We start from the raw sequence: 23,319 nt of genomic DNA, 5'->3' as shown, positions 1-23,319 counted from the left end.
CTCACGCTCTGCCTTGTGGAAATACTGCTGGAGAGCGCATTTTTGTCTCCTTTGGCTAGCTGGCCTCATGGAGTTCATGATAAGGTTTTTTTAAGACTGTTCACTCGTCTCTAGGATTTCCGCCATGTGTGCTCCGTATAAACTGGGACCTTGTACCAGGATGAGCAGGCTGGAATCTTCAGGCTAGAGCCTCGGAGACCTAAGCTGCTCTGTCGCTTCTCCAGCTGCTGGGCGGATTCATTTTCGTTCCCCCGTCGCTGAAGGGCAGTTTCTCCAGGATCCCAGGTTTCAGCTGAAGTCTGGCTTCTGGCTCTCAAATGCGGGGGCACCAGGGCAAGTCTCCATTCCGGAGGAGCACCAACCCCCGCCCCCGCATCCTCTGGGGTTTACTTCTCAGCCGGTACTGATGACATCTACTACTTTATCAGCGACACACAGCAATTCCCTTTTTGTCTCTCAAGCTCTGCGCCTGCACATTTCCAGCAGATCTATTCTGTGTGCGTGGGGTGGAGGAAGCGCCCACAGTGGCTCATTCTGCCGTGTTGTTGGTTATTAACGGCATATAGGGAATAATTTACCTTCTTGTGTTTAAATTTGTAACTAAGGAGTTCTCTTATTTTCTTATTCTTGGGTTCCTTAGGTAGATAATATATCGTCTGAATATGCTAATAGGAATCATAGTTAATACTTGTTTGCCTACAAACAATATTATCCATTATTTCAAACTGTCCTCAGAAAAAAATCTCTGTACCAAGGATGCCATCACTAATCTCTGCTGTGCACGTGGATGACTTGAGTCTCAGAGCAGTTAGACGATGTTCCCCAGATCACTCAAGGCCACACAGGGCGTGTGGAGCTGGGACTGCAGGCCAGGCACCCGCTTCAGGGTCTGCACGGCCGACCCCACCCTCCATCCCTCGTTACACAATCGATGCATTTGCTGTTTTAAAAATGTGCGTGTGAATGAAGTGGCTAAAGTTCTGGAATAAACGTCCAGTGCACGCGTCCCGTGGGCTAGGAAGACGGTCCACGCCCAGCAGCCGGGCCTCTCCGTACCACCGGCACGTGGTTTGAGCCACGTGACTGGAGCTGGCCCACGAGACGGGAGTGGAAGTGACGTGGAGACACCTGTTTCAGGTGGGCAGGCAGCCACCTGACGCTGTCCTTCACCTGGGAAGTAAACCTGGGCTGGATAAGGCCCTGGCTTTGAGGAGGGGGTTTCCGTCGTGGCCGCTTGTGCCAGTTCCTACCAGTTGCCCCAGTTCCAGCAATGCTTTTCCCTGCTGCTGTGCAGAGAAAGTAAAAACCGCCGAGGACCGGTCCAGTGACCAATACACACACTCACCTTGATCTCAGATTCTGATGACCTCTTCTCTCTCTTGTATATTCAATCCCCTGCTCTTAGCTGGACCCTCCTCATTTCTTTTATTTCATTTAAACATCCTCATCGTGGTTATGTTTATAGAAAGAGCTCTTACCTTTTAGAGATACATAATGAAATATTTATGGTTTAAACGGCAAGGTGCCTGGGACTTGCTTCAAAATAACCCAGCAGGGCTTCCCTGATGGCGCAGCGGTTGAGAGTCCGCCTGCCGATGCAGGGGACGCGGGTTCGTGCCCCGGTCCGGGAGGATCCCACATGCCGCGGAGCGGCTGGGCCCGTGAGCCATGGCCGCTGAGCCTGCGCGTCCGGAGCCTGTGCTCCGCAACGGGAGAGGCCACAGCGGTGAGAGGCCCGCGTACCGCAAAAAACAAACAAACAAGAAAAAACAGCATTGGGGGAGTAGTGGGTAGAGATGAAATAAGACTGGTCGTGAGTCAGTAACTACTGAACTGGGTGAGGGCTACGCAGGGAGTCATCACACTCGTCCATTTACTTTTCTGTAGATATATTTGAAATTTTTTATAATGCACAGTTTTTCTTAAAATGATATATACAAATCAATAGAAGAAGAAAAACTTCCTCATGAAAGTATTTTTTGAAAATTGAAGAAGAAAATGTGTTTATCGCAACCTATGAAAGACACACGCCTCCAGTGCCTCTTCGTCTCACCCTCCCCCAGTTCATCGGAAATGGGGACCGGGAGGATTTTTGTCTCACTGCCGACTTTGAAGACGGGGGAGCGGCTGAGAGCCAAATACTCAGGCGCCTGTAGGAGCTGGAAAAGCTGAGGAGACGATTCCCTCCTGGAGCCTCCGGGACAGAACTGCAGCTCCATCAGCACCTTGATTTCAGCTCAGTGGGACCTGCTTGGAACTCCTGACACGCAGTACCTTTTTCCCAGCCTCTGAGTCATCATTTAGTGGTTTACAGAGCCCCGGTCACACCATCGGGGTGTTCGCAACGCAGTAAAGCGTCGCAGCAGAAGTTATAGAGTTAAGTACAACCAACGAGGTGCAGAACATTTTTTAAAAAGCTGGAGTGAAGCAACACTACGTCAAATTCCAAAGATGCTGAGAAGTGTCAGTAATTCCACCACCTGGAGCCCGACGGGCGAAGACACACAGGCACCGCACCTACAACGGGCAGATCTGCAGACGGTGAGTGAGCATGTAAGGTACAATTTCACAACGGTGCAAAGATAATAAATGTGTGCTAATCTAAGTCACTAGGTTTGTAGTAAAGCTTTACAGCAGCAATCAGAAACTAATACACACATGTTCCAGCTGAACAGAAACGGGATCTCAGTTGGCCGTGAACTTCCCTTAGAGCTGTCAGCAAGCAAGGAAGAGGTTCAGACCCTGGGCTCTCGGACAGGAGGGTCTGGCTCAAATCCCAGTCTGCCCACAGCAGGCCACCTAACTGTCCTGTGTCTCCGTTTCTTCATTTGTCAGATGGGAATGACAACAGCGCCTGAACAGTAAGCGGCCTTGTTGGGAGGACTTCCATGTGAACACGGCTGTCCTGGGAACCAGGCACGTGGGGAGCCCTCGACAATGTCAGTTACTGCTGTCAGTGCTGGTAGCTTTCTCATCTTTCCAGCCACTGATTTGCCTGTTCCTTTGCCAACACCACACTGTTCTGATGGGTGGCAAAGGGTCAACGCACTATTGTCTTCCTTCATCGTTAGTTAATTATATAATGATTAATTCTCCATATAAAGTTTAAAGCTTTTCATACAGTTGCATGAAAGAAAAAAAACTAGCACTGATGTCACCAATGGTATTGGAACAAACTGGGTATTCATATGAAGAAGTACAAAACACCACTCCACAGACCCTAGAACAGCTGAAATCAACAAGATGACAACGCCAAGGGCTGGCAAAGACGTGGAACCACTAGACCCCTCACACGCCGCCGGAGGGAATATAAAACGGTACAACCACCACTTTGGAAAACAATGGTTTTCACAAAGTTAAACCAACACGTGACCGTTCACCCAGAAATGCCACGTCTAGGTATTTACTCAGGTGAAATGAAACCACATGTCCACACAAAGACTTGTACGTGAATGTCCACGGCAGCTTTTTCGTAGTATCCCCAAACTGGAGGCAACCCAACGGTCCACCAACCAGGGAGTGGACGTTCGTGCGACGGAATAAGAGGCGGCAATCCAGAGGCAGGGTCCCCGGTTCATCCTGCAGCAGAGCTGAGTGCCAGCAGCATCGCACAGAGCAAAGGCAACTGGGCGAAAGTGCCGAGGCAGCACCCGCTCAGCTGAAGCTCTAGGGCAGGCCAGTGATCACCAGGGGTGGAAAGCTGACCTGGGCAGCCTGGGGCCCGGGGAGAGGCTGCCTGCAAAGGGGCCCGAGGGGACTTCCTGAGGTGAGGAAAACGTCCCATATCTCAACTGTGGTGACGGTTACCCAAGGGCGATACGTTTATCAAAATTCACTGGCCTGTGTGTGTAAAAAGGGTGCATTCTATCGAGTCTAAACTGTACTTCAAAAAAGCTGATTTTTTTTTAAAAAAGAGAAAAGAAACAAACATAACATTGGGATTCAGTGGGATTGCATTATTTATACAGTAATTTTGGAAGACGTTTTAAGGCAACACTACGGTTCCCATCCCGTGTCCGCAAGGCTCTCTTCCTGGACTCCCGTGTTCACACCCGCCGTTTTAATGCCTGTGGAGGGCGCCTCATGCACAGGTCTCCAGCCTCAACCTTTTCTCTGAGCTCCCAACCCCAGAACTGCCACCCGACTTCCTTACACCTGGTGGCTCAATCTCTCTCAACCCAACGTGTAGGAACCAAGCTTGCAATCTTCCCACTCAGAGCAGAATCCTGGTACGACTTCCTTCCAAATAAACCCACTCCTTCCCTCCAAGGTGTGTCCGGACCACCCGACTCTGGTTCTTTTTTCCCCTGTAAACGTCTCTCTAAGTGTGGACTGTCTCCCTTTGCCACCCCCTGCCACCCACCTCATAAGACACCATCTCCATCCCAGAGGTCAGCGCAGCCTCCTGGCCCCCTGACACACTCAGTTTGTTCCCCTTTCACGGCCAGGGTGGTCTAGTCCCATTACGGCATCTCCACTGCGCCTGGAACCTGGGTGGGCCCCGTCACGCCTTCTGTCTAACCCCGCCTGGACCAGCGTGGAGGTGGGGCTCCCCCTACCTCGAGCCTAGGTGTGTGCTCTTCCCCTCCCCCCTCGGCCTGGCTTGAGTCCATTAATCCTTCCAATTCCAGCCCGAACACCCACCCTGGGCGCTTTCTTTGACCGCCTGCCCCACCCACCAAACCTAATCAAACCTCCTGTCAGTCACTTAACACAATCACATTGCTGCCTTTTTCTGTAATGATTAGATCAACCTACAGCACCGCATCTAGAACCCGTGTCTTCAAGGCAGGGTCTCTGGGCGGCAGAAAACTGGAACGCAATCAGCTCTTCTCGGGTTAAGCTGCCTGGCCCGCCCTCCTTCTATCCAATCACCATGGGCGATCCCGACACACTTATAAGAGGGGCCTGGGTGGTTCAAGACCAGTGAGTTTCCTGTAGGGCCGCCGAGAGGACAGGCCTGCTCCGCGGGAGCTATTTCTGAAGGCTGCCCTCAGGCCGACGGTCGTGACTGCGAACACCCCTGGACTCCAGCGCCTCGGGCCCCTCTTCCCGGAAGGGTCTCCTGGAAGCCGCGCCGCGTCTCCAGACCCCCAGAGCCGGCCGCAGAGGCACGGCAGGGAGACTAGGTACGTGCCGGGCGCCCTGGGGGATGGGCACACCTTGTATGACCAGCTGGGCGCAGAGCCTCCGGTGCCCTGGGAGGGCCAGGGCCGGCTCCCCAGACGGCCTCGCCCTCCACGCCTCTGCTCCCCACCTTCCTTCCCTCTTCCCTCTGGGGAGGGAAAGCTCCAATCGGCCCAAGGTAATCTCGTCTCTCCCACCTCGTCCGGACACTTGGGCTGAATTAGTGAGCCCTCCTGCAGGCCAAGCGCTACTGGCGCCTCTTTGAAGACAGTTTAACAGGTCACCGCAGACCCCTCCCTCCAGACACCGCGCCCCCCTGCCGCCAGCCTGACCCGGCGAGCTCCCGCCTGCGCAGTGGATGTGGGGGTGCGGAGGGGTGGCTGGAGCCCCCGGACTGACCCGGTTTCCTCTCTCGGGCAGGTTCCTCATGCAGGAGCAGAGACCCTCCAAGCGCTTTCGCTCAACGGCCCCTAATCAAGGTACGTGAGACACCCTCACCCCCTTTCCGGTGCTCCCCAGTTCTGACTCTACGTTGGCTGTTTACGTGTATGACACAGAAGGCGTTTTGTGGACAACAGCGGCCCTCGCCTCAGTTTCCCCTCCAGACACGACCGTCTTCCTCTGTTTCTTAGCGCTACTTGCTGTTCTCTAAACGTCTCCGCTCCTGCCGACTTTCCCCTTTTGCGCAGGGTCTTCCCTCCCAGCAGAGGAGTGTGTAGCTGTCGGTCACGAGTTCTCAGCAACATGCCCACCCTCACTTTCCACACTGGAGCCCCGGGCCCCACCTCCCGCCCGCCTTCCAGAGACCCGTTAATCTGAGCGCAGACATCCTGTGCCCCAGGGTTAATTCCCCTCTTCTGAATTTTCCAGGACTTAGTAGTTGGGCTATTGTTTGCAAATTCAGTGTTCTCAAACTCTTCCCTGATTGTTAAAATTCACACCCAATCAAGCGCTCTACCAACTTGACCCCCTTCCAACCTGCTCCAGCCTAGACTGGCAGTCTCACCCCAGCCGTCACCCTGCGACCCGCCCCCCCACCCCGCCCCGCCATCGGCTGGGGAATCCCATCCCCCTCTGGAATTCTACGCCCTGTTTCTTTTATCTGGTGTCCTTTTCTCCCTTGGCTTATTTTTTCTCATTGGAGCACCCAGCTCTCAACCCTCACCTCCCGGTTTTCCTAGCCAAGAACTGAGGAAAAAAATTAACCCATTTGGTGGTGACCCCAAATCCAGCTCCAGCCCAGGCCCCCACCTGGATGACCCAAACACCTTAGCATCATCAGGTTCCTCCTCTGTCCTCCAAACCTGCATCTTCTTCCTTGGGAAAGGCTTCATGCCCTCCCGCCGGGGAAGGGGTGCGGGAGGAGCTCATAAGGGATGGGCAGGAGGGCGCCTGCAGACAGACGGGTCACCCGGGCGCCACCAGCCGCCAACCCCTTCACGCCTCCCCGAGGCCGCAGCCCCTCCTTGCCAGCACCCCTGCTCCAGGCACACCTCTTCCCTGCCCCCCAAGTCCAGCTGTGATGCCCCTGCTGCCTTCGTTTCAATGGCTCTCCCTGGACCGCAGGGTAAACTCAAGCCTGGCTTAGCTCAAGGAGGCCCTGGGGAGCTGCCCCGCGTGCGGTGCTGTCCCTTCAGCTGCCCAGCTGTCCTTCAAGTCAGGGAGCCGGGCTCCCAGCCTCTCTGCCCTCCCTGCTCCTCGGCCGTCAGCGCCGTTACTTGGTTTTGTTTGCTTCTGTCTGTCTGTCCTATTGAAGTTTAGCGCAGTTAGGACAGGGACCGTCATTTTTATTCAAATTGAACCTCTCTGGTGAACCTAGACTCCGTGTCCCCATCAGTACAACGGGGATTATAATACCTGGCTGGCCAGGCAGCTGTGAGGGCTGAATGCCATGGCCCGTGGGGAGTGCCCAGCCTGGAGGAGGCTTGTGGCCGTCCAGGGGCCCCCCCCACCCCCCCCACCCCCCCAGCCTCCCTCTGCTGAGTCTCTGCATCTCTCTCCACCTCAGGTGTTCATCCCCAGGAGACAGGCTGCCCTGGTGCAGAAGGCGGAGACCCTGGGGGGGCAGCCGGACCCCCGCAGCCAGGCCAGCCCTCGAGACCCTTTGCTTATGTGAACCCCGTGAGACGTGAGGCCCCCGCTTTCGTGGGCTCGTCTCGCCTTGCACAGAGAGGCCGAGGCCACCGCAGGGGAGCTAGCCAGGGGGCTGAAAGAGGCCGGGGCAGGGACCCCCGCCTGCACAGGGACCCCCGCCTGCAGGAGGGGCCGGGACGCCTGCTGGGGCCAGATCTGCATTTGGAGCTGGACAGCGGAGAGGTGCCCGAACAGCCCGCGGAGCCAGAAGCCAGGGAGACCCCTTTCACCAGAGCAGCCATGGCGGCCGCGGCACACGGACACGTGCTGCGGAACCCCGGCCCCGGCAGTGACACACTTAGGATGAGACCCCAGGGGCCGCCCAATGCCTACGGGTTCTGGGGTCTCAGGGAGGTCCAGCCTTCCGCCTGTTCCTACGTTGGGTTCATACCCTCGGGCTCTGCTCTGATAGTCATGCAGACGCCCTCCGGCACCTACCTGTATTCAGTCGCAGCGCCCTATGCCCTCCACAGCCAGCCCCTCTCTCTCTGACCTGGGCATTTGCTAAATACTCCAGGAGACCTTCCCCCAGCTGGAGTCCCCTTCCTGTCCCCATTGTCCCCCCCGCTACCTGTATTGCCCGGACTGAACCTGCAAGCTCCCCCAGGATCCCGGCAGGCCCAGGTCTGCTTCCCACAGGACAGGCAGTGCCAAGGGACAGAGCAGCGCATGAGGTGTCTAGGCAGAGAGAGCCCCAGGGTGCTCGCGAGATGGAGAAGCTGTGATCGGAGCTTCCCCGCGAGCGGCTGCAGGGTCAGGATACTGACGGCGGTCCCCCAGCAGCCTGTGAAACCCGCCAGTGGTTCCCCTCTGAAGAAAAACACGGATCCTGAGTGGGTGTGAGAGTGACACATGTGCATGAGGCTTGGGTAAAGAGGAAATTCCAAGAGCTGCCTGTGAGGTGAGACCTACAGGGAAAGCAGAACTGGCCTGACATCAACACTCCCTCAAAAGCATCGGTGATTCCGAGAAAGCCATGAGGAGACCCCCTCGGATGCTGGAGAGCACACGACCCTGAGTCTCGAATTCCATGACCTGGACCAGGTGGCGCGTGGACAGGAGGGGCTGGGCACCGGTCGAGGCACAGGAAAGGGGCCTGAATCCTAATCAGACCGGCCCGAAGCGGGAGCTTCCTCTGAGCTCGAGAGCTCACAGGCTGATATCAAAGCCCCTTCCTGTGAAATCCAGCTCCAGGCGAGTTGTTCTGCTGCCTGCCCTGAAAGCACAGATGATGCTTTTCAGCCAGGGAAAAAAAAGGAAGTGGGAAGAAAAGAGGAAGAAGTGGGATGCAAGAAGGACCAGAAAGCAAGGAAATGAGTAAACTGTATTATTAAGTCTGAATAAGTATGATCCTCGAAGAAAGATGAATAATCTGGAATTGAAATTCCAGAAGGGGACCTCCCTGGTGGCGTAGTGGGTAAGGATCCACATGCCAATGCAGGGGACATGGGTTCCTTCCCTGGCCCGGGAAGATCCCACATGCCGCGGAGCAATGAAGCTCGTGCGCCACAACTACTGAGCCTGCGCTCCACAACTACTGCAGCCTGCGAGCCTAGAGCCCGTGCCCCGCAGCAAGAGAAGCCACCGCAATGAGAAGCCCGTGCACCGCAACGAAGAGTAGCCCCCGCTCGCCACAACTAGAGAAAGCCTGCGCACAGCAACGAAGACCCAACGCAGCCAACAAATAAAATTTAAAAAAAAAAAAAATTCCAGAAGCACTGACATCGAAATTTGGGGGATGTAGGAGTTCAAAGGAGCTACAAATTACTGAAATTCTGGTCTAGTCCTGGAATTCTATAGATGCTCAACCTGAGGGAGCAGAGGAACCCTGAGCATTTGTAAGCAGGTGGCCCCACTGGTAACTTCTAAAGGAGATGGAGGAGAATGAAGAATTCCAAACAGACTGAGGAACACGTGGATCCAAGAAAATTTGATGAATCAAACAAGAGGCAGACGGGGTCACAGAAACAGGGAGAAAGCAGGACACGGTCAAAACGCTACGTAAGGGGGCTTCCCTGGTGGCGCAGTGGTTGGGAGTCCGCCTGCCGATGCAGGGGGCGCGGGTTCGTGCCCCGGGCCGGGAAGATCCCACATGCCGCGGAGCAGCTGGGCCCGTGAGCCATGGCCGCTGAGCCTGCGCGTCCGGAGCCTGTGCTCCGCAACGGGAGGGGCCGCAACAGTGAGAGGCCCGCGTACTGAAAAAAAAAAAAAAAAAAAAAAACCACGCTAAGTAAGGAGCAAGTAAGTGGGTGGCGGCCTCTGTGCTCCTGGCTTCAAAGGGGTATTTTACACATTGGCCATTAAGCAGGTGTTTCCTGTACTTTTCTCACAGACATGTTTGATCAAGCCTAGATCACTCCCATCTTCTGAGTTTGATAAGAGGTTTATTACGAATTGGATTTTGTACTTTATTAAGCAGGCTTTGACCGCCTGATTCTGATTCATTTGTAAGAGAAAACATCCAAGGTAAATGAAGAGAATTTTTCCCATGAAAGATGTTTTTCTTGTGTATCCAACCATCCCCTTAAATAAACCCTTCTCTCTGGCTTTTATTGGAGTACATCTTTTATTAAAATTTCACAGTTTTCATCTTACCAACGTCAGATGAGCTTACTGTAACCAGAAAAAGAAACACACAGAAAGACAAAGAACAAGTGTCTGCTTCCCCCACTCCCTGCCACTGTGTGCTTTCCCTACAGCCTACAGGCCTGTACGAACACACGTGTACTTAAAGGCATCTTTGGGGTTTTATTTTACAAAAATGGGGCATGCGATCCTCCTGGGGTCGCCCGGGGTGATTCAGGGTCCAGGCAGGTGTGGCAGGTGTGCCGGGGGCAGTGCTGGAACCCATTCTCCGTGTGAAGCAGGTGCCACGCAGACACCCAAGCTCGTCTGCGGCGGGAGCTGCCGCTTGCCGTCAGCCCTGCGCTCAACCGCGCGTTTGTGCGGTCACCTCCCTGGGAGCCGGCCGACCCTCTGCAAGGCGCACCCTTCAGGCTTTTCAGGGAACAACCCTCTGCTGACGGGCTGTTTCCACCTCCAGAATGCTTTGCAAAACACTCGTGCGTGGACTCTTCAGTACTGGCTCTTTTAATTTTATGAAATAAATCCTCAAAGTGAGATTCCCATGTCAAACAGTAGGGCCATATTTTATCTTAAGAGGTATTAAGAAATTGCATTCAGTTAGGTTGTATCCGTAGCAATTCCCATCAGAGGGATACGAAGGCGCCGGTTCCCGCCCAGCCTTCCCAGCGATAAACGTTGGGACGCCATAATTTTTGCCAATCTCTTGAATAAAAATTTGTCATTATTGTTCTGATTTGATTTGTCTTGACTACTAATAAGGTTTAGTATCTTTTCATGCATTTATTACCACTTCTGTTTCTTTCTCTGTTAATAGCCGATATATATCTTTTCCACAGTTTTCTATTGGGTTTTAAATCCTTTTCTTATCAAGCTGTAGGAACTTCTCGGATATTGGAAACAGTGATACCTTCTTGCCGCGGGGGTTTCTTGGGCGCACGGGGTCCAGCCTCAGCTCACAGCCCAGCTTTCCCTGTGCCCAGCCCCCAGGCCCTGCTCCCTCCCCAGGGCCAGAGGCCCATGTCTGCCATGCACGGCCCACCTTACAGCAGCATGGAAGTGTCTCCTCAGTCACCTCACTGTTTAGACATTGTCCAGGGTAAACTTGCCAATGCAGGGTTTCCAGGAAGAGCTCAGAGTTTCCCCATTCCTCCCTCTTCGGGTGCTTTCACCTACATTCCTGAAGACGTGCCCATGTCCAGGCGTCAGGAGGCTTTTTCTTTCATCTTGAGGCACCTTTAGTTTCTTTAGTTTAATAACGTACACATTAGAGTGGTGACTAATCGATTCGGAGACACGTATTCAGCCTTTATTAACGGGATGTGTGTCCTCAGACTTGAAGACCACTGGTCTCTATTTTATATATAGGAAGCAGGCATCGTTTCAATAATAAGTCTACATCAAGACAGTACGACCTAGGTGTCTGTCCTCTCACTGAGGACATGCCTGTTTACACCTTCACGCCACCGAAGAAGGCATCAAAGAGCCCGGCATGCACCTTGGTCATCTGACAATTAGGACGTGTGTCAGGACCCGGAAGTACACTTGCAGGAAGACTGGCAGCAGATGCTACAAGGCGCCCTGGCTGGGGGCTGTGGACCTCGCCTCACTGGTCACCCGTTCTTCACCCCGATGATTCAAGTCTGCACAGGAGAACTCTGGACGGCCCTCTGCCTTCAGGAGGGTAGGGACCCCCACTCTCTCTCCTGCTCTCCATCGGTATGATAAGTTTTCTCCACTCTCCCTTGGAAGTTACACAGTGTACTGGGTTGAACCGTAGGAAGTTGCCGTCATGTTGGTCAAACATCCGCAATTTCACATGGTTCAACTGAATACGATTAATTTTTTAACACACACACGTGACTTAAAGTCTAATGTTACTCGATCTCTATCTTTCTCTACCCTGTGAGGACCTTTGGATATGTCTACCCTGATCACTACCAGTTCCATTCTACACGGTATTATTGTCTTATATTTCAGTTCCATTTTGTCATCACCAAAGTAATCATTATTAACACAATGAGTGTTTATCATCGATACTTATTTCACTCTATTTCCACGAGTCACCAATCCGTTTGCTGTCTTCAACCATTCCTCCTTTGTCTAGTGTTCAGTTTCCTTCTTCCTGAAGTACCTTCCTTAGAGATTTTCAGTAAAGAGCAGTTCATGGTAAGCTCTGTCTGAAACATCTTTATAGCGTGCACACTCTTGAATAATAGTTTAGCTGGATATAAAATTCTAGTGTGACAACTATATGTTTTCTCTCACTGCCTTGCAGATATTTTCCTGTTGTTTTAGGCTGCTCTTGTTGCTGTTTTGAAACTTCTCATAGCCCAAACACTGTGCTCGGGAGGTAAAATTCTGTTCCTCTCGGGCCCTTTCTGTCTTTGATGTTCTGAAGTTTCCCTAGGAGATGTCCATACCTACATGTTTTTAAAACCGTTCTCTAGATTCATCGAGAATCTTCTATCTGAGAATACATTTGATAAAAAGTGGAAGATTCTAAGCTCTTATCCCTTTCATTTTCTCTCTTCTCCTCTGGAACCCCTGGCTGGTGTATGCTGGCTCACGTGATTCTGACCCGTGTGTCTCGTAACTGTGCTGCGTTCTGTGCTGTGTCCCGCTGGTTTTCCTTACATCTGTCTTCTGCTTTACTAGTTTTTCTACTCTACTCAGTCAGCTCTTTCATCTTGATTTAATGGATTCCTAATATTCCATTTTGTTCTTTTCTACATCTACTGTGATGGGTTATTTGCTCTTTATTTCTGATTTTTGGAAGACTTATTTTATTTCATCATTTTGAACATTGTTTTATCATTTCTCTCAGATTTTTCAGTTAACTGAAGTTTTCAGGGAACAAATCTTCCTGGTTTCCTTCCTTCCTTCTTTTCTTTTCTTTTTTTTTTTTTGCAGCAAAATCTCCCTCACGGTGAAATCGTCTCTTTTGGTGTCTGTGGACCTGTCTTGTGCACATGTGGCTGATCCCAAGCAAGGCTTCTATTTACTGTGGGACTTCATGGTGCTTGGACTGTTGAAGTGACATTCCATGGTGGCTTTCTTTTCGCTTATGCCAGGTTTTGGGGGTGGGGTGGGTGTGCCACCACCCCAGGAACAGACTCCGTGACAGTTTCTCAGCTTCTGGTCCCCACACCAGGAGGCAGAGTTTAAAGCCAGATGCTGGGTCCTCAGGAAGGGAAAGCCCAGGACTCTGGTTTTTCCTTGAGGATTACAGCCCCCTCTCCCAATCACAGTAGGGCCAGGCTTCCTTCCCTGAGTAGGTGTGCGAAGTGCATCCATTTCCCCACAGGGGTGTAGGAGTCACCTCAGCTTCAGTTCTTCCCCTCCTGTAGGCCAGGCGTGTGCACAAGACCCAAGCTCCCAATCTGTGGGCCCAAACTGGCCAAGCTGCCGGTCCACGAGCCCGACGCCCCCACTCTCTCTCACTTCCCGCTCTGCTCTCACACCCGGACACCTTGCTTCCTGGCTTGCTGTCTATGCCAGCACGGAAGACAAGCTAAAGGCACCGCCTCTGGGCCAGGCTGCTTGGGTTCCAACCCTGGCTGCACCACAGATGAGTTCCTTAACCTCACGGCTCTCAGTCTTCCTGGCCGTCACATCGTGGGACTCTCAGCTGAGTTCATAGACTCTAGGTGCTCAGCACTGTGCCCAGAACACGGTGCACACCCGACAGACACTACCTGCTATCATTTCAAAGCGGGTGGGGTGGTTCCGTCTTACCCAGAACCATACGTGCTGCTCAGGCTTCCTGTGTACCCCACTTAATCTTTCCTGCTTGTTGTTTATGCGTAAACTGTGTGACCCCAGTTTTTCAGAGCTCTGGCTCTATTCTGGGGGGTGGGGTGTTAAACCACTTTGTTGGAAGGAATGGCATTCAAACGTAGGGGAAAAAAGTAAGCAGATGCTTTTGCACAGGTTGTGGAAAGAGTAAAAAATGCAGTTCTGGTTTTCTAGTGTTGTGTAACGAAACACCCCAAAACTCAGAGTCTTAGAGCCTCCGTTTTATTTCGCTCACAATGTAGTAGCTCAGGAATTCAGGAACGGCTCTGCTGGGCAGGTCACCCTGACCCACGCGGCAACAGCTGGGATGTCAAGGACTGACCCACTTCCAACGCAGCGTTTACGCTCAATGGCAGATCGTTAATTTTCATCCCTGTGTAACGTCCAATATGTGAGTGTGCTTCACTTTATTCACCCGGTCCCCTGTAGGTGGGCTTTGGGGTTGTCTCCAGTTTCTTTTCCAGTATGAACATTTCTGTGCATTTCCTCTGGTAGACACGCCCAGGTTTCTGTCTTGGGTACACATTTAGGAGCGGAATTGCTGAGTCAGAGGGCACGTAAATGCTCCTTTATAAGATTACAGTACAGTGACCGTTCTACATCACATGCCCTTCAGCCTGTGTAAGCTGATACTTAGTATCGTCAGACTTCTTGCTTTGGGCCGATAAAACAATCTTGTCGTTTGCTGTAGCCTGTGTGCGTGTCTGAATCACTAGTGTCACTCAGTACGTCTGCAGGTGCCTTCTCTTTTGTGCAACAGCTGCTGTATCTTTTGCCCACTGGGTTTTTTTCTTTCTTCTTACTGATTTGAGGTGTTCTTTATTTAATCTTGACAGCAATTTTTTGTCAGTCATGTTTTGCAAGTATAGTCTCATACTGTGACTTTTTTTTTTACCTGATTTAAATTGTCTTTTGACTTACAGAAGCTCTTAATCTTAATAATGAATTTAAATATATCAGTCATTTTCTTTCATGTTAGCGCTTTTTGTACTTTAAGAAATCCTCCCCTACCTTGAAATCAGAAATCCTCACCTATATTTTCTTCTGAAGATTTTAATATTTTGCTTTAGATATTTGCTTTGACACAAGTTCTTAATCCATCTGGAGAGGATAATTTAATTTTTTGTGTACAATTTAATTTTTTCCATATGGATAACCAATTATTCCTGGTACACACTGAAAACTCACTTCTTTCCCTGCTGGTTTGCCACGTGACCTGAGTCATTAATAGAAGGTCCATATGTGCACAGATATGTTTAGGAACATTTTATTTGTTCCACTGGTCATTTTTTTTTTTACCCCTGAACTAATACCACACAGCATCCCTTACTAAAGTTTTATAATGTCTTGGTACCTGGCAGAGCAAGACTACCTTCCTTCTTTAGAAGACAATTCTAATGAATTCCAATTTTAGAAGCAAATGGACAAGTTCTTAAAGGGTCTTGTTGAGCTGTGATTGGAGTTGTATTAAATCATTAGATAAATTGGGGGAGATTATATTATGATATTACATTTTCCAGTTTATAAACACGGCCTCCTGATCAGTTATACGACCAATGCCTTTCCTGGAGAGTATATCCCCGCTGTCTTTGACAACTACTCTGCCAATGTGATGGTGGATGGAAAACCAGTGAATCTGGGCTTGTGGGATACAGCTGGACAAGAAGCTTATGACCAATTACGTCCCCTATCCTATCCACAAACAGATGTATTCTTAATTTGCTTTTCTCTTGTGAGCCCTGCATCATTTGAATATCTTCATGCAAAGTGGTACCCTGAAGTGCGACGCCACTGTCCCAACACTATCATCCTGGTGGGGACGAAACTTGATCTGAGGGATGATAAAGACATGATTGAGAAACTGAAGGAGAAGAAGCTGACACCCATCACCTACCCGCAGGGCTGGGCCATGGCCAAGAAGATCGGTGCTGTCAGATGCCTTTGAGTGCTTGGTGCTCACACAGCGAGGCCTCAAGACAGTGTTTGATGAAGCTATCCAGGCGGTTCTCTGCTCGCCGCTGCCCCCCGTCCCCCCGCCGCCCCACCCCCACCCCGGGTCAAGAAGAAGAAGAGAAAACGCCTGCTGTTGTGAATGTCCGGGCCCCAGGACCCTTTGTACACTTTGCTCAAACGGTGGAGCCTTCGCACTCAGTGCCAAGTTTTTGTTAACAGATGAGATTTTCCATAAAACCGTTTTGAACCAATCAGTAATTTCTAGGTTTTGTTTGTTTAAAGCGTAAGAGTTCAAACTTTCACATTCTATTAACGTTTAGCCCTAAAAAAAAAAAAATTATTAGGTTTTCTTTTATATCCTGCAGGAAAATTTTGCAAATTTCTGCATACAGGTCTTTACAACTTTGGTTAGACTTATCTCGTTGTATTTGTTGTTTCTGTTGCTAGATAAATGGTCCCAGCATCCAACCCACCCATCAGGATGCCCCGGGGACGTCACACAGCTCTCTGCTCACTGAGTTCAAAGATGAAGCTGCTTCCCACGCAGTATCCTCTGCTCACGAGGGCCTCCCCTGTACACCCCGGAGCCTTGGTGAACACTCAAGTCCACACCTCCCCCCCCCCAGTCACCAACACCCAACACATTCTACCTCCAGAAAAAATCTTAGCTCGGTCCAGTGGTTAATTGGGAGACTGGGATTGACACATATACACTAACATGTATAAAATAGAGAACTGATAAGAACCTGCTGTATAAAATAGGGAACTCTGCCTCACTTCACTACAGTAGAAACTAACGCAACATTGTAAAACAGCTATACCCCACTAAAAAAATTAAAGAAAAAAAAGACTTCGCCTTCCAATGCAGGCGGTGCAGGTTTGCTCCCTGGTTGAGGAGCTAAGATCCCACATGCCTCGCAGCCAAAAAACCAAAACATAGAACAAAAGCAATGTGGTAACAAATTCAATAAAGACTTTAAAAATGGTCCACAGCAAAAAACTCCTTTAAAAAAACCCTTAGCTCCGTCCTCTTCTCTCCCTTCCTCTGCTCACCCACCAGGTGCTCCCTAATTCAGGTGCCACCTCCTCCTTCCCGATCGCAGCCACAGCCCCCCAACTCCCCCTGCTCATCCCGGCTGTGCCCTCCCCCAGTCCTCTCCATCTTTTGGGAGAAGTATTCTTTCCAAAGCATATAGAGCATCAATTCCCGACCCTACTTAGGAGCCTCTGACGGCCTCCCTCTGCTGTTCCCCAGGTGACTGTAAAAAGACTGACTCGCTGGCCTCACTGGCTCCTCCGTCCGCCTCCCACCGTCCCCTCCTTGGGCACTCTGGCCCTGACACGCTCTCTGGGACCTGACAGCTCTAGTCTGTTCCTTAACCCCTGACTTGCGCATGTCTAACATCATCTCACGTGTCATGGGTGGAAGCTCTACCACTTCTGGAAAGACCGACGGAAGACACGGGTGCAACGAGAAGCAGCAGGTGCAAGGTTTACTGTGTGGCTCGGTACCGGTCCCCACAACACGCTGAGCGAAGTTCTCTCTTTTCAGGAGCCCAAACTGAGGCTGCCCGGGTGCGTGGCTAACTCGGAGGAGTAGGGATGGGGGTAGGCGTGCCCCCTGGGACCGGTGGGATCTCAAGCGTGGAAAGGCAGCAATGGCATCAGCCTCCCTGCCCACGGAGGGGCCCAGAGAGGGGGCTGGGGTCCACTTGCAGCCCCTCACTGACTCCTGCCCAGGCCATGCCGCCAGCATGGGGGAGCTTGTTCCGTGTCCCCCTCCCACCCACTTCCCTAACTGCCAGCACTGTGAGGCAGGGGCCATGGCATTCAAGGTCCCGCATACCTGGGCACAAACCTGGTCCGGGCTGGCCACGTGCGCTGGGCCAGTCCTGAGCCCGGCCATTCCCGGCGTCCCTGTCCGCGCAGGGGGCCAGGGTGAGGACTGATGGAAGCCAGCGTTGGGGACCAGCAGTGTGACTGCGTCTCCATCCAGGAGGGCCTGGCCCCAGCGCTGCGGAGGTGAACGCCAACTTCCAGTCCCTACGCGAGCCCACCCTCCTGCTGCAACATCCCGCTGCCCCGTGGGCAGTGTCTTCCTGCGCCCACAGCCTGTCTGGTCCCCCACCCACTCGATGGGCGGGCAGGCGGGCTGTTAACAGCAACGTTAGTAACAGCGTCTAGCGAACGCCTTGCTTGTGATGTGCGTGGCACCGGGCTGAGCATTCTAGATGCGTTATCTCAACTGGCCCCACGGCAGCTCCCTCAGCACCTGTCTCCTTGGAAGATTCTTTAGCGTTCACGAGACCCCGGCTGCTATGCCTGAGCGAGCTGCGCTCCAGAGACGGAGGCTGCCCGCCACCTAGCAAGTCGGCGCTGGGTGCCGCCCTGCCCGCCGCCCCCATGCCCTCGCGGCTCCCGGCTGTGAGCGACTGGGGTCACTTCGAGGCTCTGGGGCAGAGACCAGGGTGTGGTCCTCTCCGGGCCAGTGGTGGCCATCAGGGCCTGCCCACCCGTCGGTTAAAGGGTCCATGTGAGCTGGGGTCAAGGGTCAGAGCACAGCTGCCAGAGGCCAGCGTGTGGCCGGGTCAGGGGCTGGAACACCCCTGGGTTCCAGAGTGACTGTGTGGCTGGGCCAAGAGTCAGTGTGGGACTGAGGTCAGGGGTCAACGGGTGGCCAGCCACCGTCATGAGGCTGACCCCAGCGAGAACCAGACCCTCGCCCTGACCCATCAGCCCAGCACCCCTCTGCCCACGGCCCCAGCGTGGAGAGCTCAGTGGGACGGAGTGGAGGGGTCCCTAGGGCCAGGTGACCTGCACGGGGCCCCCAGGGAGCCCCAGGGGTGGTCTGCTGGTGGGCTGGGTGGGGCGTCATGAAGAGGAAGGAAGGGGGTCTCTAGGGTAGCTCTGGGCCCTGGCCCCTTGCATCCCCACCCCCAGGGCCACCAGGACCTCTCCAGGGGCAGACCAACCCCAGCCCCTCTGCTCAGGCGCCACCACACCTCGTGGGACCAAATGCGGCCTCTGCTGGCCCGAGACCCCCAGCGGCTGCCAGGAGGTCGTCCGCTTTCCTACATCTTCCCTGGGGTTCCCTCCTGCGGGACGCTTCCCGGCGCGTAACTTGGAAATCCTCTTCATCCTTCAAAGCCGCCCCGGACACCGGCAAGCCCTGCCACATCCCCGCCAGAGCAGTCACTTCCCAGACCCCTCGGCACGCACGTCGCCTGGTCTCGCCCCTGCGGGATTCAAGCCACGGGGCGGGGCGGGGGACACAGGTCGGGTGGGAAGGTTCACGGCCTCCGAGCTGAGCGGCAGCAACTCCTCTGCACGAGGAGGTGGGCTCCCCATCACATCCCGGAGAAGGGCTCAGCGGGCCTGCGCGTCCGCCGGCCTGCTAACTCGTGAGCCTCCCTTCCTGCGGGGCAAGAGGAAAGGCCCAGCTCAGAGCGGATCCATGAAGGCGGAGCTCGGCTCTGCTGTCACGGCCGTCCTGTCGTCTGGGCTCCTTTCCACCTGGGGCAGGTGACAGGGCTCCTCATTAACCATCAACCTTCCCTCCGAAACACCAGGAGGGGCAGGAGTGCGTGCCACGCACCCGGCGCTGCCCAGCCCTGCACCCTGACAGACCTCCTTTCCTGTGGCCGCAGGAGCCCGCCCAGGCCTCACAGCCTGCGGGAGAGGTGGACTCATTAAAAATAATTTCCTGGCCGGAGTCATTACCTTCCGCTGGCAGAGGCCGTCCAACTCCCTCAGCAAGAATCAGAAGCCTGCTGGCCCCTGGGGACCCTTCACCCCAAGGAGAGGTGAGGCCGGAGGTCAAGCCCGCCCAGTCACAAGGGACGAGCTGGCACTCCTGCCCCCAGCCCTCTGCAGGAGCGACTCGGACCCGGGGCACAGTCCCGGGGCCGAGGCGGTCACTCCCCACTTTCCTGGCGGAGAGACCGCGTCTCAGAGAGGCAAGGCACCTGCAGACACGCGGCACAGTCGTGTCTGGGAGCCTGGCTGTCGGAGCGGGGCCAGGCTCACCACCGTATGGGGTGCCAGGGCTCAGGGCCAGGAGTGCTGGCTGGAGAGGCAGGGCCACCTGGTGCCTGACGGGCCTGAGCAGCTGAGGGCTTTGGGGTGACTGCACCTGGGCGGGGTGCAGGACAGGCTCATGGCCAGAAGCAGGTGGTCACAGGCCTAAGGGCCGGACAGGACCACCCAGGTGGAAGCCTAGGCAGGTGGGCAGCCAGAGCTCCCAAGGCCAGCGGCACCCAGCAGGTGACCCTCTCCTGCCTGCCCTGCCGGGCTGGCTCTGGGCCAGGCGGCCCCTTACTATCTGAACACGGGCTGCGCCTGGCGAGCACCACAGGCCCTGAAACTCACCCCCATCACCAGAACTAGGAAAACTTCCCTGGCCCCTGGGAGGCCCTGGCCACCTGCCAGATGTGATCCAGGTGTGATGAGAGGTTGCAGACAGGCCTTCCTGTCTGAAACACAGAGGAGCGTGCGCACGCACTGCTATGGGCTGAACATCCGCGCACGCAGACTCACGGGAAGCCCTGACTCCCAGTGTGGCTGTATTTGGAGACAGGGCCTCTGAGGAGACAATCAAGGTTACACCAGGCCATCAGGGTGGGCCTGATCCTCCTAAGAAGAGGTAGTAGGGAGAGGGGCTTCCCTGGTGGCGCAGTGGTTGAGAATCCACCTGCCAGTGCAGGGGACACAGGTTCGAGCCCTGGTCCAGGAAGATCCCACATGCCACGGAGGAACTAAGCCCGTGAGCCACAGCTACTGAGCCCACGTGCCACGACTACTGAGCCCGTGTGCGTAGAGCCCGTGCTCCGCAACAAGAGAAGCCACCGCAATGAGAAACCCGTGCACCGCAACGAAGAGCAGCCCCCGTTCGCCTCAACTAGAGAAAGCCCGCGCGCAGCAACAAAGACCCAACGCAGCCAAAAATAAAATAATAAATTTATAAAAAATAAAAAAGAAGAGGTAGGGAGAGCCCGGCTCCCCCGCCCCACTGCGTGCACCAGGAAGAGGTAGTCCGAGGGCGTCTGCAGCCCAAGGGGGGGCGCCCCCCAGAACCCAAGCCCATGGGCACCAGCCTGCAGACCTGTGAGGAGTCACACACGTGGAGAAATGCCGGCTCTGTGAGACGGAACGTGCAATCAGGGAGGGGAGGGGGGGCAGGGAAGGACCCTTCCTCGCACTGACGCCCGCTCGTCAAGACTGCGCACCTGGGGGGCCCGGGGCCACCCCCGTGGCCTCATGCCGCACAACAGAGACCCTGGAGGCTTAGGAGCTTAGGGGTCCGGGCCCCACCCCTAGAATCTGAGCCACCACAGTCACGTTTACATCAATCAACGTGGACTTCAGGCCAGCAGAGTATTGTGAAGGTTAGGAGGGCGGCAGCGGTTAAGAAAAGGGACAGTCGACTGAACACATATCAGGGTCCTCAACCTGCATGCCCCGAATAACAGAACCACAACCGCCAGGCTGATGACAGGTCCCACCTCGCTCACCCTTTACGTCAAATGGAAGGACGGCTGGTCTAGCATTCTCACCGACGAGCCCCCAGTCGCAGTCGGTACGTACACAGGCTCGCTGGACGCCGACGGGTACAAGCTTCTGGAAGCCCAGGGTGTGCACATCAACTTGCAGACCCTCGGCCTCAGCATCCTCTCCCGTGACCAACACACTCCACCCCACAAGCGCCGCAGTGGGTGGAGCGCGTGCACAGGTCTGCGGGGGCGTCAGGGGTCGCCTCCATCTGCCAGACGCAGCCCAGGTGGTCGCCTCTGTACGGCGGCTTGGAGTGGGCTCAGCGGAGGCGGGCCCTCCAGGAGGCCCTGCTGGAAGCTTTCGAGCCCAAGGACAGCGGGGACCAGAGGGCGACGCCAGCCGCTCAGGGAAGCGCCCGGATGGACGGGGCAGGGGACGGCTGGAGAGTCGACAGACTGAAGACCCCGCTCGGCTGGAAGAAGGGTCGGGGTCTGAACTTGGCGGGGGCGCGTGAGTCTAGGACCACTTCCGGGCCTGGCCACGCGGCTGGGGGGGCGCTGGAGGGCGGGGCGCCGCAGCAGAGGGACAAGGGCCAGGGCAGAAGGACCCGGATGGGAAGGAAGGGTGCCCACAGGTGGAGGGCGGGGCAAACCTCAACACGCCCCGCCCCCCAGGCTCGCAGCGCCCGTGGCCCAGGGCTGAGGGTGGAATCCAGCTGAGGACCAAGAGACAGAATTACCCTTCCACACCTGAGCCTCTGGGAAAAGTGAACGCGCTACAGACCCACAACCCAGTGGCTGGATCATTTCGCGGAATGAGTGATCAACGAACAGTCTGAAAAAGAAAAGGCTTTCCTGGCCAAGTCACTACAGGCAGAAAGCACTAAAGGCAAATTGATGTGATGACAAAGAAACTTTAAAACATCTCTCTGCACAAAACCCCCAAACCCAAAAACAAGCAAAACACCAGACACAGAAAAGCTACGGACAGCTGAGTCACAGGGAAAGCTTTCCAAAGGCCAATAAACACATGAGAATCCTTCAAGAGTAATTACAGGAACTTTAAAAAATGTTAGGACGGGATATATTCTTCATCTGTCCGATTGGCATATTAAAGACTCGAACAGGTGGGGTCGGAGGCTGTGAAGAAAGATGCCTTCATCTGCGCGGCTGGGGGACTCTCCTCCATCAGGGAGAGCGACTTGGAAATTGCTCTCTCATTCGAGGCGTCTATTCCCTTCGGCCCTGCTGCTCTGCTTCCACAGCCAAGATGAGCTATTAACTGAAAGGGGCAATTGCAGCTCCAGTGGGAGGCGTCTCTGTGGTGGAAGTGGGTCCATGGAGATCTATTAGGGGAACAGAACAGGTGGGTGGGCTGCAAACAAGCCCCCAGGGCCCCTCGAGCTCCACGCCTGCCCGTGGGGACCACCGGGGCCCTGAGCATTGCCAGGGGCTTGGCTGTGAGGGGGAAGGCACTGGGCGAGCATGCGGGGGACAGGCCGGGGAGGGCCCAGGGTGGCGAGGGGGCCTTCAAATCCCACCGTAAGAGAGCTGACGGAAGGCTTCACGCCCAGGCTGGCGAGGTCGCCTCTGGGGACGGGCAGTGGAGGACACGGAATGTCCGTTTTTACTTCCTACGCTTCTGTGTACCTTACTTTCGTAACTAAAATCCCGAGTGGAAGATTTATTTTTTTTGAGATGAAAACAAAATCAGGCCTGGCCCAGCCTGCCCGAGTGGTGATTGCCGGCACTCGTTCCCACCACTCTCGTTACTGCTAGGCTGGCTTGGACTGGGCTTGGGCCGGGCTGGGCAGCTCGAGGGGGCGGGGGCGGGGGCGGGGGAGGCTGGAGCCGCCCAGACGGATTCCGGGAGCAGAGGGAGGCTGGGAAGGATGAGCGATGCTGTGTCTCAGGAACACTCCCCGAGCTAAGGAGAGGGCCAGGAAGGGGGACAGGAAAGTCCGGGGCTGGTCAGGGGTAATCTTCCAACAGGGGTAGGGACTGGTCTGGGTGGGGAGCAGGGAGGGCGGGGGCTTCACCTTTGACCCGGGGAGGGGCGGGGTTGTGCGGGCGGTGAGAGGGTGTGAAGTCACGGGTACATTCGTGAGCTCTGACGGGAGAATTCACCTGCCCAGGGAAAGGGTGCAGAGACCAGGACAGGGCCTGGGAAGCCTCCTTACCATAAAAGGAATCCTCCCAAATGATCATGCATTTCACACCTTTCCACTTGCAAACT

The 23,319-nt window shown here is 54.5% G+C and overlaps 1 pseudogene; it reads left to right on the top strand.

Annotated features, from left to right (window-relative positions):
* The first annotated feature begins 15,142 nt into the window (after positions 1 to 15,142).
* Positions 15,143 to 15,733, top strand: LOC101290277 (ras-related C3 botulinum toxin substrate 1-like; annotated as a pseudogene).
* The last annotated feature ends 7,586 nt before the right edge of the window (positions 15,734 to 23,319 follow it).

The sequence above is a fragment of the Orcinus orca genome, chromosome 10, assembly GCF_937001465.1.
Source record: "Orcinus orca chromosome 10, mOrcOrc1.1, whole genome shotgun sequence".
Classification (NCBI taxonomy): domain Eukaryota; kingdom Metazoa; phylum Chordata; class Mammalia; order Artiodactyla; family Delphinidae; genus Orcinus; species Orcinus orca.
This window is presented reverse-complemented; position numbering and strand designations above follow the sequence as displayed.